This window comes from Camelus ferus, chromosome 26, assembly GCF_009834535.1.
Source record: "Camelus ferus isolate YT-003-E chromosome 26, BCGSAC_Cfer_1.0, whole genome shotgun sequence".
Lineage (NCBI taxonomy): Eukaryota > Metazoa > Chordata > Mammalia > Artiodactyla > Camelidae > Camelus > Camelus ferus.
The window spans coordinates 11,667,994-11,683,300 of NC_045721.1; the positions used below are offsets into that span (position 1 = coordinate 11,667,994).

Here is a 15,307-nt window from a genome sequence, read left to right on the forward strand (position 1 = left end):
TTTGAACTCTGAGTAAACATACACATGTGAAAAATCAACAAATATTTTTTGAAAGGTACTTTCTGGAATTGTCTTGACTATCTCAAAGTGAACATGGATTTGAGCCCTATTTTTAAAGATCCTCGTCAGAGGATTGGCTTCTTGCAAACCGGTGGGGGAGCCTCTTTCTGGACACCCTCCAGTTTTCTCTGCACTCACGTGGGATGGGAATTAAAGCTCTCCACGTAGTCTCCCTTTTCAGACCAATGTGATTACTTAACTTTTGGTGCTTCTAAAGAAACCAAATAATGTTTCTTTTTCTTTCTTTGTTCTGCCTCTTTTTTTCAGCTACTGGATTAAGGATAAAACTATTTAGTTTATTGAATTTAAAGTACATTGAACCTAGGAATTTGGAATGATCTGAGAATTAGAATCCATTTTGGAACCTGTATTCATTTAGCTGGTCCGTGGCTCCACCAAATGTTAAACCATAAATAGAGTCCACTTTTTTTACCTTAAACACTGCAGACAGATGTTCAAGTGCTTATCTTCAACTTTTAACCATCTGTCCACACTCTCACTTTTCTCTTGTTTTATAAACACCTATTAAAAAAAAAAACCCAACCATATCTTTGAAATAATTATAGACTGATAAGAAGTCACAAAAACAGTCCCAAGCATCACTCAGCTTTCCCCAGTGTGCATTGTCAAAAACAGGAAATTGACTGGCATAATGCAATTAATGAGACTACAGATTTTAGTCATCTTTAGACTGATTTCACAATTTTTTGCATGCCCTCATTAAAAAAAAGTCTTTGTGGATAATTCTATCACCCTAGATCACATGTATGTATAGATTCCTGTAACCCATCACCATGATCAAGACGGAGAACTGTTCTGTCACCACAAGGGAATTCTCCTCTGCCGTTCCTTTAAAGTCACACCCTACCCCCTTTCCTCACCCCTGCAAGCACTTCTCTCTTCTCTGTTTCAATAATTTTGTCTTTCACAGAATATTATATTCATGGAGTCCTGCAGTTTGTATTACTTTTTTAGTATGGGAGGTGAGGATTCTACCACCAAACCACCAATGCTACTTTTTTATTATAAATAGAGAATAAACTTACATACTTTTTATAGATGAATCTCTAAAACTCAAACTTCACAGGATCTTATTTTGTTAAATTGTGCTTCTAGCTTCCTGCTTTGTTTTTCTGGACATGCACTTTCTTACTTTCTTATATTGTATTTCATAAAAATAAATATATTACAATCGGGTCAGGACCTGGCTTGGTTTTATGGCTCTGGAAGCAAAATTTTAATATGCTTTTTATTTGTTCTCCATTTTCTCTAGGGAAAAAAAAAAGGAAATAAGTTTTAAATTGCTGAGAGAAGGATGACAATTGCCTACAAATAAGAACTTTCTTTGTTATACAAAAGATGGCTGTGGGAAGTAGATTAATGTCTCCCTCCTCTCCCACCTCTAATTCCATGTCCTAATGCCAGGAACCTAGGAAGAGGTTATGTTACATGGCAGCAGAAAATTAAACTACAGATAGAAGTCAGTTAGCTAATCAGTTGACCTTCAGATGGGGACATTATCCTGGAATATCCAGGTAGGTGCAGGGTGATCACAGGGTCCTTACAAGTGGACCAGGGAGACAGGAGTGTGGAGGGACCCAGTGTGAGAAGAGCTTGCTGGCCATTGCCGGCTTTGAAGATGAGGGGGCCATGAGCTAAGGAACATGGGGTGGCCTCTGGATGCTGGAAAGGCAAGGATTCCCCCATTGAGCTTCCAGAAAGGAGTGCAGCCCTCCCAACAACTTGAAGGAAGGGGGCCCAGGGAGACTCTTTTCGGACTTCTGACTTTCAGCACCGTAAGATGATAAATTTGTAATTTTAAAAGTTTGTGTTAATTTTTTACACAAATAACAAATTTATTTGGTTATAAGCCATAGAAATGTGAAGTTAGGTGAAGTCATAGAAAACTAACACAAAGAAAACTTAAAACACAGAAAACTAACACATTAGAAAACTTAAAACAATTAGAGGAGATATTTTGTACAAATACTTCTCCATGATATTTAAGAACAGAATAAAATTTTTCTTGTCTAGACTGGTGGTGAGTTAGCAGGGAGATCTGACAGGAGATAGATCTATTTTTTTTATTGAAGTATAGCTGATTTACAGTGTTTTTTCCAAATTCCACTCACTCCATCCCAACTTGAGTGGCTTGTTGTGAAGTAAACACCAGGCATCACACATCATTTCATCCAAAATATTTCAGAATGTATCTCTACAAAAGCTAAATTTAAGTTTTAAAAAACTTAGCAGCAATCACACCTAAAAAATTAATGATAGTTTCTTATCATAATATCTACTAAATGTTCAAATTTCCTAACTCTCTCACACTTTTTAAATTTTTATTTTTTATAGTTGAGTATCAGAGTTGAACAAAATATTTTTAAGTGATAATAATATATTAGCCCATAAGTCTACTGACACTGAGGGTTTTGAAGCTAAGTTTTGTTTTAGAAACATTTTGTTGGTTACTTGGGTTGCATGAAACTTCATAATATATTTCTCAACTTTCCTATTATTCTCTGGTAGTGTGCTTTTTTTTTTAATAAGAAGAGCTGAATATTGGATGATATGCCACTAATCTTCTGTGTCATTTGTTTACTTTGAGAAATAAAATTTTCGTTATCTTCATAATCACGAGAACTAAGAAGCACATCAAGTTATTTAAATATAGCAGCTCTCAGCAAACTGAGTATATTGTTTATAGAATTTAATAACTGCAGTCATCTCCAACCATACTTCCCTCAAATTCCTGCATTTGAGATGTGGTAACACACTGGAGATTTAGAGGCTTATTGGTATATAAATTACAAAGCAATCATTCTTTCAGATGGAATCTGAAGGAAGTAACGCACAGTGATAGCAAGGGCTACAGATGAAGTTGTGGTGGTCTAGGGTGATAGTGCCAACGTTCCTGGCCATTTTGCTATTTTATACTTCAGGTGCTGTTCCAATCATGAGTGTAACCAGGAGAAATTTTGGTTCTTGGACTGAGAATCATGTAAAAACCACGTGCCATTTCTGGATGGAATGGAAAATGCAGGATCACAGTGGAATTACTCCAATTTAATATCTGTAGGAAAGATTTATAGTAGTGAAATTAACTTATTCCTTCTCCAATTTCCTCCCTACTGTTTGCTGGAAATTTGAGTTAGTCAAACACACACACACACACACACACACACACACAAATGTCCCTGACATTTAAACCAAGACTTCAGATGATAGAAAATATTTAAGATGATAACATACATTTGATTCTTACTTATTTCAGTGGATATAAAACATCTAGACTGAATTAAAACAATTGCCTATTTCAATAAAATAGTTCTGAATAATCTGGATATCCATATAGGGGGAAAAAAACTTATCTCAAATCTGGCCTTACAGGAGATTAAAAAAAAATTCCATGAATTGCAGCTCTAGGTGGGAAAAGTAAACAATACGGCTTTTAGAGAAGAAGTGGAACCTCTTCCCGACCTGGAAGTAGGGAAAGACTTTGTTAGATAACCCTCTAAATAGTAATTATAAAAGAAAAGTGACAGATGTTTTATATTAAAATTAAGATCTTCTGCTCATTAGAAGACACCATTAGGAGAATGGGAGAAGATTTTCACAATATATACATCCAACAATAGTTTCTGTATCCAGAATATATAAAGAACTCCTAAAAATCAGTAAGAAAAAGATACAATCTCTATGCACACACCAGAATGGCTAAAATGAAGCAGATGGGAAATATCTAGTAATGGATATGTAGCAAATGATACTCTGTAAATTGGTACAGTTTGTACAACTTTTTGGTAGCAACAATCAGCTGTGATACATCAATTCTACCAAATACATACCCAATAGAAATGTATGTATTTGTTCACCAAAATGCAAGCATTAGAACACTCAGAGCAGCATTATCTGTAATAGCTCCAAACTGGAAACCATCCAAATGCACATCAACAGTCGAATGGATAAATGAATAGTACAGCTGACCCCTGAACAACGTGGGGGTTAGTGGCGCCAACCCTCCGCACAGTCAAAAATTCACATATGACTTATAGTCAGCCCTCCATATCCCCAGTTCCTCATTGGAGGATTTAATCAACCAAAAATAGTGTACTACTGTAGTATTTAATACTGAAAAAAAAAAATCCTGTGCAGTTCAAACCTTACTGTTCAAGAGTTAACTGTATTATCCACACAACAGAAAGCCACAGAGCAATGAGAACATCACGATTACGCACAGCAATAATGGGTGAATATCTGGAGCACAATTCTGAGTGAGGGAAGCCAGACACAAAATAGCGCACACTGTGTGACTATTATTTGAAAGCAAACAAAACTCTACTGTTAGAAACTAGGAACCTTGTGGGAGGGTAGTGGTGGTGACTGGAAGGGGACGTGAGGGGTCTCCTCCAAAGCTGGAAATGTTCTGTTTCTTGATGTGGCTTCTAGATAAATAGGCATATTCAGTTTTTAAGTTACCAAGCTCTACACTTACACATGCATTTTTCTGTGTGTATATTATGCTTTAATAAAAGTTAAAGAGGCAATTATTTTGCGTGTGTACTTGGTGGGCCTATGTGGTTTGATTTTCTTTACAACATGAATACATCCTTGGCTTTGTGATACTAGATTTGCTGTGGATTACTGGACATCAGTGGCAGCCCTCAATGTAAACCTTGAGTTTGCTGTGAGTTCGTATAGATGATTAGTATCTATGTAATTATCAAATGCAGATTGTGTTTGCAAACATTCCTTTACCTACTAAATTCACATTTCAGGGTTCCCACTGAAGGACATCTCTTTCCTGAAGCTGACCTGTTGTCTTCAGCCCAGGCAAACACACTATCCTTTGCCCTGTGTTTCCATTGTGCTTTGCTTGTATCTCTGTTGTGGCACTTACTCCATTACTTATGAAGCTGTACTTAGTTGTTTATGTATCTAAGCTTATCCAGATTCTGTGCTAGAGGGAAGGATAGGAGAGTTTGCTTTGCTTGTGCTGGTTGTGTTCCTGAAGCTCCACTTAAATGCACAGACCAATGCCATGAGTCAATAAATAATTCGGGTAAATGACCCTTGCTGAACTTGACATTTGCTTTAGGCATAATCAGGCTGTGCATTTTAATGACACAATTATGTCAATGGTTTATAACTTATTTATGAATGTCAGAATCCATTGAAATAGGGAAGGCAGCAGACAGACAAATCCTTAAATACAGAGCTCAGAACACAAATTCATTTTCTTCCTTACAGAAGATGCTTCTCAACATCTTTTTCAGTTCCTTATCTTGCATGGAAGATCATGCTTCTGTATGGCAAAAGTCTTAGGTTTTAAACAGGTTTAGAACACATGAGAGATGAATTGTGAATTAAAGATAAGGAACTGACCAGAGAAAGATTTTAGCAGAACACACTTAAACTGAGCACTTTCTTGAAGTTTTTCACTCATTCAAATGACATTAAGAAATATATATTTATACATATCTATAATCATACATCTGTGACCCAGCTTTCTTCCTAAATAATGACCCATTAAAAAAAGTCCATTTAATTATTTTGAATAAAAGGAACCAAAAGAAGCATTTTGATAACCTTTAATGGACAATTCTTACTTTTTCCCTTCTTCTTTTGCACAATCTCTCCCTACAGAATTCTTTAATGTTTAATCATTGTTAGACACAAAGGGTTTAAGCTGTAACACCTAGAGGAAAATAACTTTCATGCACTTTGCTTAATTTTACAGAGGAAACATAATTGAAACTAAATTTGAAAATTCTTCTTCAATAGCTGCTAAAGATTAACTAAATAAATGCTTTGCTGTTTTCTAAATGTGCAGTAAGGCGAGCCCGCCTTTTACATTGTTCTCCAATGTGGCTAGACTGCAGAAGCTTCATGTGGATTTCAGAGTTCAAACTGAAGTTACCTGTGATTTTTCAAAGTTTTCCCTTTTATAACCATAGCGTGTATTCTATAGCAGAGGGTCCTAGGAATTTCCACAAGGGAGTAATCTTAGGCTCATTATTTAAACTCAGAGAGTTTCACTTTAAAATGTTAAAAACAATCTTCCTCCTACAGAAATGTCGTGAGGCCAAGTACCTTAGCAAAGGGTAACTATTAAGAGTTCTGAACTCCAAACTAAGCACTTTGGGGGGGCCATTGTCCAAAAGACCATGAACAGAAAGAGGGTAATACTGACACTTCAAGTTGAATTTAAGAGGTTCCTAAAGTGAATGCTGTGGAACTTGTCACTAAATCAAATCAATCATATGTAAACACTTGCTATACCTCCTTTATTCATTGTACAACTTAGTTCTTAACAGGCCTTTTGTCCTATATTGACCAGTTTCTCCCTAAGAATCCTATTAAAACCAAACAATCACATGATACTAATTTTCTGAAAACAGAACATTTGCTATTGGACAGTTGCCCCATATGGGTAAATCCAAATTTTTACTATCAGATATAGAATCAGTTTTATTTTCACATTCAGAATTTCTACATATTATTAATTGATAGGTCCCTTTTTGCTGTCGAAGATATGTGTGTGTGTGTGTGTGTATTTTAATTTATCATTAAAGTCCCATTTTAGCTGAAGTATCTTTCTATCCATGTCTGGTACAGAATTTCATAATGGCACAAATAATGGGAACAACAGGAAGTTTCAAAAGGTAGGATGTAAGTCCAAAAGATTTTTTTGTAAGAGTGGAGCAGAGAGTGAAACACTTTGGTATGACGATTTCCTACTGTCTTCATCTCTTTCATCATGTGCTTACTTGCCAGGTTGTCCTTCACTTCATCTAAGCACCCATCTCAGTGTAAGCAAAGACTGGGTCCCACCTCCTCTTGCCACTCAAGATCTCCAGAGATTTCTCTCCCTTTTCTCCTGCATCACTACATTTTCTCTTTCTTCCAAGTTATTCCCATTAGCATAAATACCCTCTCTTGAATCCACTACCCCCTCCAGGTATTTCAATTCATCTATTTATTCCCTTTAACTGTGAAACTCCTGAAAGTCTTCTACAGTCAACTGTCTTCAATTCCACTCCTTCCTTCCTCTTTTGAACCCACCCCAAAAATGCTTTAACATCTACATCTCCACCAGAACTGCTCATCTGGAGGTCACCACTGACTCTCATGTTGCTGGTTAGTTCTCAAGTCTTTATATTCTTGACCTATCAACATTATTTGATAAGTTAATCACTTTCAATCATCCTTGAAAGACTTGTTTCTCTTGGATTCCAGAGCACTACATTCTCCTAGTTTTCTTACCTCACTGGCAATGCCTTTTCAGTCTTTTCCTGGGTTCTACTTTCTCCAGACTTTTCCTGTTGGGAGTGCCTAGGTGATCAGACATCTTTGACATCTTCTCTAGTTAAATTCCTTCTTTGGTGAGCTTATCTAGTCTCATGGCCTTAATACCATCAACATGCTCATAACTCCAAATTTATAACATTAGTCCAAATTTTTCTTCTGAATTCTACCCAACTGCACAAACACTTGGATGTCAAATTGGTCTTTAAAACTAATTACTAAACCTGATCTTCCCCTCAGAATCTGCTTCTCCCTCAGTCTTGTCCATTTTGGTTCCTGACAACTCCATTTTTTTCAAAATACTTTCTAATCATTCTTGACTTCTTTCTTTCCCTCATGCTTCACACCATATCTATCTGCAAATCTTGCTGCCCCAAGCTTCAGAATACAGCCACAGCTAGACCTCTTCTCACCATCTTCACTGCTATCAACTGGGTCTAGGCCAGTATCAGCTCTTGCCCAGGTTGTTCCAATAGCTTACTAGTTTCCTTGCTTCTCCTTTTGTCCCCTTTGAGTCTATTACAGGGTTAACAGTCAGAGTGATTCTATTAGGATTTAAGCCAGCTAACATCACTCTGTGATATCTTCTATCTAGATAATCCCTCTATGAGAGTAAAAACTAAAGTCCTTCCAACGTTCTACCAGGTCCTTCCTTTTGTCACCTTTCTGACCTTTTCTTTTAAGACCCTTCCTTTCTCCACTCCAGCTCCCATACTGGCCTCCTTGATGTTTCTTAAAAAAGAACCCCGAGGAAAAAAGGGACCCGAGACTTGCTCTCACTTCAAGGCCTTCACTTACTCTCTTCTCTGCTAGGAAAGCTCTTTCTCCCAAGACCCACAAGGTTGCTGTCCCACCCTTCATGTCTTTACTTATATGTCACCTTCTCAGAGGTGTTGTTTCAAATGCCACTCACATTCTCCTTACCCTCATCAGCTCTGTCCTCTTCCCTTTCTCTGCTTTTTTTCTCCATAACATTTATTACTTAACATAATAATATATACATAACATATAATAATATATAAACATAATATATAATTTACTTATTTATTCTCTCCATTATCTGCCTCTTACCAGTAGAATGCTAGCTCCATAACAAGAGACATTTTGTTTCAGTCATTGGTGTGTGCCCAGAGCCTAAGGGCATTTGGCACATAATAGGTGCTCAGTAAATGTTTGTTGAGTAAAAGAGTCTCTTTCACCTCTCTGCTTTTCTCACTAGAATATAAATTGCTTTGCGGCAGGGATCATGTGATATTCATCCTTCTGTCTTCAGAGTTTAACATGGTCTCTGGCAAAGAGTAGGTCAGTCATTATTATTGAAGTGAATTGTTGGAGAAGAGCACACTCTATGATTCTTTGAGTAATGCATTCCAAGATGGACAGAAGGACTGGAGGAGTGACTGAGAGGAGAGACAGAGAAAGTCTCAGTCAACCAACAGATACACAGATATTAAATTTTACATTCTATAAAAATGTAGATAGAATTTGGGAAATAAATTGAGGCCAGGGAGATTCCAGACTTTTACTGTCAAGAGAGTAGGGAGGGAGGTTATTAATCATAATCACCTGGGAATATTTGAGGGCTTCAACACTGCTACCTCTTCAGGAGAGCCACTAACATTTATGGAATATTTATTATGCGCCAGACTGCTGGATGTGATTTCCAGTGTCTGCCCGCTAGTGTTTTCTTGGCCCTCAACCCTCTGGCTCCAGCCTGAATAACTGCATTTCGCTATGTGGTGACACTTTCTTATATAAGAAGTAAAAATCATACAAGTTAATAATATTTTTTTCTCTTGCCCCCCTCTTCTCTTCTCCTCCTTCCCCTTAATAGAAAAGTATTTATAAAAATAGAATAGTTGCTTTGGGAGTTTAAGTTGCGATATAAAATCCAGAATAATTGTTTTAAGCAGTCCCATACAATAGAGACAGCTTTAAATGGCTAAACCAGCCTTTAAAAGCAGCTCTATTGGTAGTAAAATTCTTACTAAAAGGAAACTAATGATAAATATGAAATTTAGGTTACTGGTTACCTCTGGGAGGTGGGAGGAACTTTCTAAGGCATTGAAGTTGCTTAATTTTTTAAGCTGGATGGTGAGCACAAGGGTGTTCATCTTCTTACTTTTTATGTTTATGAAACATATATTTTTGTGAAATATTGAAAAAAGAAATTGCTCCTCTGGACCAAGACTTTTCTCAATCATTTAAAGACCTTTAATGTATATTAGAATTAAACTCACCAAAGTCACTTAAATAGCTTTAAAAGTTTCCATGATAAACTAATTCTAAGCATTTCAGCTCTCCCTGTGGAAAGTTTTTATGTTAGAGTCTTTCAACAATAGCAGCTAAAATAGCCTCTTCCTGCGAAGGTTACATACAGAGCCATTTTGTTTGTTTATAAGTCATTTGTTTTAAACTCTAAATATTCCTCTCTTAGAGCCCACATGATTGGAATTCTAACCAAAGGAGAAAAAGCCTGTTTAACTCAGAGAACGCTAGGGATGATACTCAGGCCCTAACCACTAAATACAACTCTAATTAAATAAAAATTTATTACGATCCAAATTAGGAACACAATTCTCATGGAGGCAAAAGATGAGACTCTGGGCCTTAGCTTCCCTACAACCCTACAAGCTCCAGGCTTCAGCAGGGCAGGAGAGAAGCAGCTGGCCTGAGACAGGTGTGTTATTAATGAGAGATTCTACATTCTTTATCTCATAGTGAGTCTTTGAAATCCGGTGTGTATTTTATACCTCAAAGAGTGGATCCATTTGTGGAACCTAATGCTTTGCAATTTTGGATGATGCCCTCTTTAAGAAACAGGCGACAACGTTACTAATACAAAACCAGGTATGAAAGCGGGTATCAGCGTAGAATGAAAAGAGACATCACAGGGAATCACTGGAGACTTGAAGCTTCATGCCCTTTTCCTTTGATATCTCTCTCGGCAATTTACCAGACACACCTATGCAGAAGTGTTTCTTGATTCCAACCTGGCTCCTCCTCCCCGCCTTAACTCCTTCACCTCCTGGCACTCACAAGGGGCCCTCTAAGTCAGGGGCTCTGAAGTGTAAGTTTCATTAGTGTTTCAGGCTAAAGTGTGTCTCCCCACATTCATATGTTGAAGTCTTGATCCCGAGTACCTCAGAATGTAACTGTATTTGGAGATAAGGTCTTTAAGGAGGTGACTGAGTTAAAACGAGACCATTAGGGTGAGGCCCTAATCCAATGTGACTAGTGTCCTTATAAGAAGAGGAAGAGACACCAGGAGGACAAGGGCACAGAGGTAAGACCATGTGGGGACAAAGCAATGATAAGGTGACTGCCAACCGAGGGGAGAGACCTCAGAAGAAATGAACCCTCCTGGCACCATGATCTTGGACTTTCAGCCTCTAGAATGGTGAGAAAATAAATTTCTGTTGTTTAAGCCACCCAGTCTAGGGTATTTTGTTTATCACAGAAGCCAGAGCAAACCAATACTATTAGCTTCTTGACAAACTTCCCCTGCTTATGGACCTTGTTCTTTCCTGCCTCATCCCCTTGCTGGACAGCAGCCTCCTCCTCTCCGTCTGATCTGACCCAACCTGAACCTTCTCTCCTTCGAGTCTTCCCAGTGGAGAGACCTCTTGGGCTCAGAGTGCACTCACACTTACTGACCTTCATTCATTTGGCTAGGGAATATGAGTTTCCATGCGACTGCTCTTATATCATTACCATGTGGTATCACTTTGACTTTTCTATCTATCATCGCTTTTTCTCCTTTACGAGATGAGTTCTTTGAAGACTATTAGGGACAATGTCATATCAAATTTGAATGTTAGAAAATTTTTTTGAATTAGGAGGGAGAAGGCCCATTGAGTGCTGTGGATAATAAAACCAAAAAAAAAAAAAGGTCTTTTAAAAATATCATTTTCAAAGTTAAAAGATAATGGAATCCACCATACCAGCTGAGACTTTAGTGCTATATCTGCACTAAACAGATAGAAACAGCATAACAACAGTTACAGCAGAGGTCCCCTAATCCCTCCCACTGCTTCTTACTAATGCAGTGGGTCAGAGGCACTTCTCTTTGTTTCTGCTGCCGCAACCCAATCCTGGTTGTTGCCTTCTGTTTTTCTGTTGCATGCAACAGCAACGGAAGTGCACAAGAATATCTTCCAAAAAGCTCTGGCCAGAATCAAAGGAAGTGAGTACATTCAAGGGTGAAAGGATGATTCAACCTCTTTGAGTGCTTAATTCTTGGTATCCCTTCTGAAATTGCTGAAAAGAATGCCAACAAGTTGTAATTACCATGGTGCTCCCTGGGAGGTGGACATCTGCCAGTACTCATTGGATGTCAACCAACAGTCCATTTTAAATAAGCCTTCGAAGGAAGTGAGCATCTATTTTGGTTATTTATAGGGACTATCTGTGGCCCTTCCAAAGTTCACAGGCCTTCTTGATAGAGTTTCACAGGACTAGCTTCTTACCAGCATTTCTTGGTGCAGGCTTAAAAGTGGACTAAATATAATATAGTAATTCACAGGAGGTTGATGAAATACAGTGGCCAATAATTAGACTCAGAATAAGAGTACCCCAAAATCTGCATAAGCTACTCACAGGGAAATGCACACTTACTCTCCTAGTAAGAAAACATATCTGGGTTCAAAATATTTATCAAATGCCATATTTTTTCCAGTGAACCAAGGTCCTCTAGGGGAGATATCCATCACCATTCTCAGGAAAGTGAGAGGCCTGCTTTTGCAATCAGAACGGCTTTCCAAGGTCCTTGTGCCAACTGCTGTGTGGAATGATTCAACATCGCCCTTGGAAACTTGCTTGGAAGCCGAGTGGGCAGCCATGAATCACCTCTCGTCCTTTACACATATCATAACTGATGTCCTTGGAATAGTGCATGAAAATAATACCTTACATTTTTATAAAGAATGCTTTCCCTGATGGCATTAGACAGTCCTGGAGTAAAAGCAGGCCCTGGTGAGCTGTGTACCCTGGAACTGGATATGTTTCAAATATGTTTGCAAATGCTGTTTTGAGTCTGAGTCAACACACCTGATCTGGAAGGCTGTCTGTCACAGGCAGAAGCTGGTGGTCCTGGCAGAAGCACAAAGACACCATTTTGGGAATTAAAAATAAAAAACCCAACAATGAATTTTAATCCTTTCACAGTCAACTTGAAGGAGCACTGTGATCTTGAATTATCTGGTTTTGTTATGGATAAGAAAGTAGACCTAGGAAAATCAACTTCTCATTAAAAAATGCTATGAATGCACTGAGAAAAATACCGAGAGCAGTTTTCTAGCTATTTCTCATTTGGGCAAATCTGATGCTATAATAGTCTATCAATGTGGGGAGAAATAGCTGGAATGTGAATATCTTTGGTTTCTAAGGCCGAACTTATCACCAATTTGCCGTGTATTTTTGGAGTTGCACAGACTCCCTGGGATACCTGCTGAAGTTGACTGATAGATTGTCAGCAACTGGAGTTGGCAGGCATTCTGCTCCAAGATCAAAAGTCAATGAGTTGTCTCATCAAAATGTTCTTACAAGTAGCAACAGCTGTGATGGCATTTCTGAGCCTCCATATATAAATGAAGAGCTCCCGTCAATGGGGAGCCAAGAAGCCGAAGGGACTGTGAACACAGCTTGCTGCTACTAGAACCATGTTCCATGAAGAACAGTTGATGGAAATGAGGATACTTAATTTGTAGAAAAGAAGATTCAGGGAAAATCTAGTAGCCTCTCTGTGTGATTGAAGGACTTCTGTGAAGAAGGAGAATTAAATGTGTGTTTGCCTGGGTGACCTCAAAGTACAGAACACGACCAACAGCAGAAGCCACATGGAAACAGACTCCAGACCAACTCAGGGGATTATTTTCTAACACAGCTCCTTGAAGATGATTCCACAAGGCCAAATGACATGCCCATCCCTGGAGATGTCCACATGGATGCTTGATGGTCATGTGGCAGAAACACTGTGATCTTACTACAGAATTATTCCCCTTCTCATAGATTTCAAGGAACATCTAAAAATAAGCAAGAGGAACATTATAGAAATATAGGCTGTAGATTTTTAATTTTGCCAGTTAAGGATATTTTAATTGCTATTTATTACTACCCCCATTTAACAAAATAAAGGATAAAGCCAATAACAATAGCAAAGAAATAATGTAAAAATAAAGAATAGTTCTTGAAGAGTAAATAAACTCAGATCTAAGAAAGATGTGCCATTTATGTAAACTTAAAATACAAGACAACCAATACTGTACATTCTACGTTGACACACATGCATGGGCTTGAGCGCACACACACACACACACACACACACACACACACACACACACACACACAAAAATGGTGACAGAAGAAGACATGCCAACTCATGAGAGTGGCTGGGGGGAGAGAATGGCCTGGCATGGTGTTTAAGAAGGACGTCAACTTTATCTACAGCATTTCACTTTATGTAAAAAATGTTAACACAAATATGATAAAATGTCTGCATTTGTCAGTTCTGGGTGTGGGAAGCAAGGATGTTTGTTATATTATTCTTTTGTATTCTTCTGTATTAAAATAATTGCCCTCTCCTCTCAAACAAAACAGAACACCAAGCTTTACTACACTGTCTGTACTTTACTCATTTCAACATGCAACCAAAGTGAATGAAATTGTCTATCACTACTGGTCTGCAGACCATTATCTGGGAGGTAGGAGACTTCAGGTATCAACTGTATCTCACAGGCCTACTGTGGGCCAGGCCCTGTGTCTGTGCTTCCTCTAGTCCTGTTGCTCTGTGGTTCTCTGAATCTTAATTTTCAGCAGATATTCCTTTTATGGTTCATTTCAGATCTTTTATTTCCTATTAAACCAGAAAAAACTCTTCTCTTTGATAATCTGTACTGACATCCTTTGGGGCTAAGAGAAGCCCCATCCCCTGCCTGCCACCAACAGTCACAGCATACTAAAGCATGATGCTCACACCTAATACCGAAATATCTTTAAGTACTCCTGCAAAGTCACAACCATGCCTTGCAATGAGATGGAAGTATTTCTAGCAGTGGGGGTGTCTGGAAGTGAGGGTACAGGCGGGGCTTTAATTTGATTCTATTCCTTAAGAGAAATTAAAAACCATCCTAGACTTTTCTCTAGTTTATTTTTTTCTCTACTTGGTCTTTCTTTATGTCTCTTTGTGAAGCACCTGACCTATGATATGCACTCAGTAGTTGTTTTTTGATGAACAGATGGATGGATGTGTACTTACAAAATATTTCAGTTCTCATTTCTATTGTTTAGTCCTGGGAAGTTTCCAACATTGGGTCTAAGGACGTATAGTGGAGTCAAGGAGTGCTGCATCACTGAGCCATTTTCAGTATTTCGAAATGCTTCAAGAAATCTGAGTAAAAATGTCCAACTTATTTGCTCTTGGATGCAGTTATAGCAATATAGTTTGTTAACAGCAGCTATCCTATGCTGATCAGACTTCCTGATTGGTAGCTATTTAAGCCCTTGATTTATTTTAAAGAGGGAGTGAGATTGAAAAAAAAAAGATTTCAAGAAAAAAAAAAAGAATTTCAAAGAAATCTCCTGGAAGATAAGGTCAGTCTTAGAAGAAAGTCACAATCAGGAATAATAATAATTACTATTAATTTATAATATATTAGTAATTATATAAAATAATATAATAATAACATATAGTAATTATATTAATTAATTTAAAAAACAGTGTTGGCAAAAGGACAAAGCAAAAAATGTTTACTCCCCAAATCAACACCAGTAATTCTTGATTTCATAGCTCTGCCTTTTGTTTTTAATTGGTACCATTTACAAAGGCAGAGTAGAGGTGGTGCACCTGGTTTTAGATATTACCTCTCCCAACTGATCAGCAACTCAGATAAGGCTGCAAGATTTAGATCATGAAGTTAAACCAACATATACAACTAATAGC

At 37.8% G+C, this 15,307-nt stretch overlaps 1 protein-coding gene and 1 long non-coding RNA gene across 7 annotated transcripts in view; both read right to left on the reverse strand.

Annotated features, from left to right (window-relative positions):
• The window catches only part of DLC1 (DLC1 Rho GTPase activating protein), a 344,822-nt gene that overhangs the window by 76,299 nt on the left and 253,216 nt on the right, over positions 1-15,307 (reverse strand). The window lies entirely within an intron of this gene.
• On the reverse strand, positions 142-11,515 carry LOC116660055. The gene is made up of 3 exons (XR_004315409.1): positions 11,505-11,515; positions 8,011-8,016; positions 142-314 (listed from the first exon to the last, which is right to left on the reverse strand). It is a non-coding gene; the product is annotated as an uncharacterized LOC116660055 (long non-coding RNA).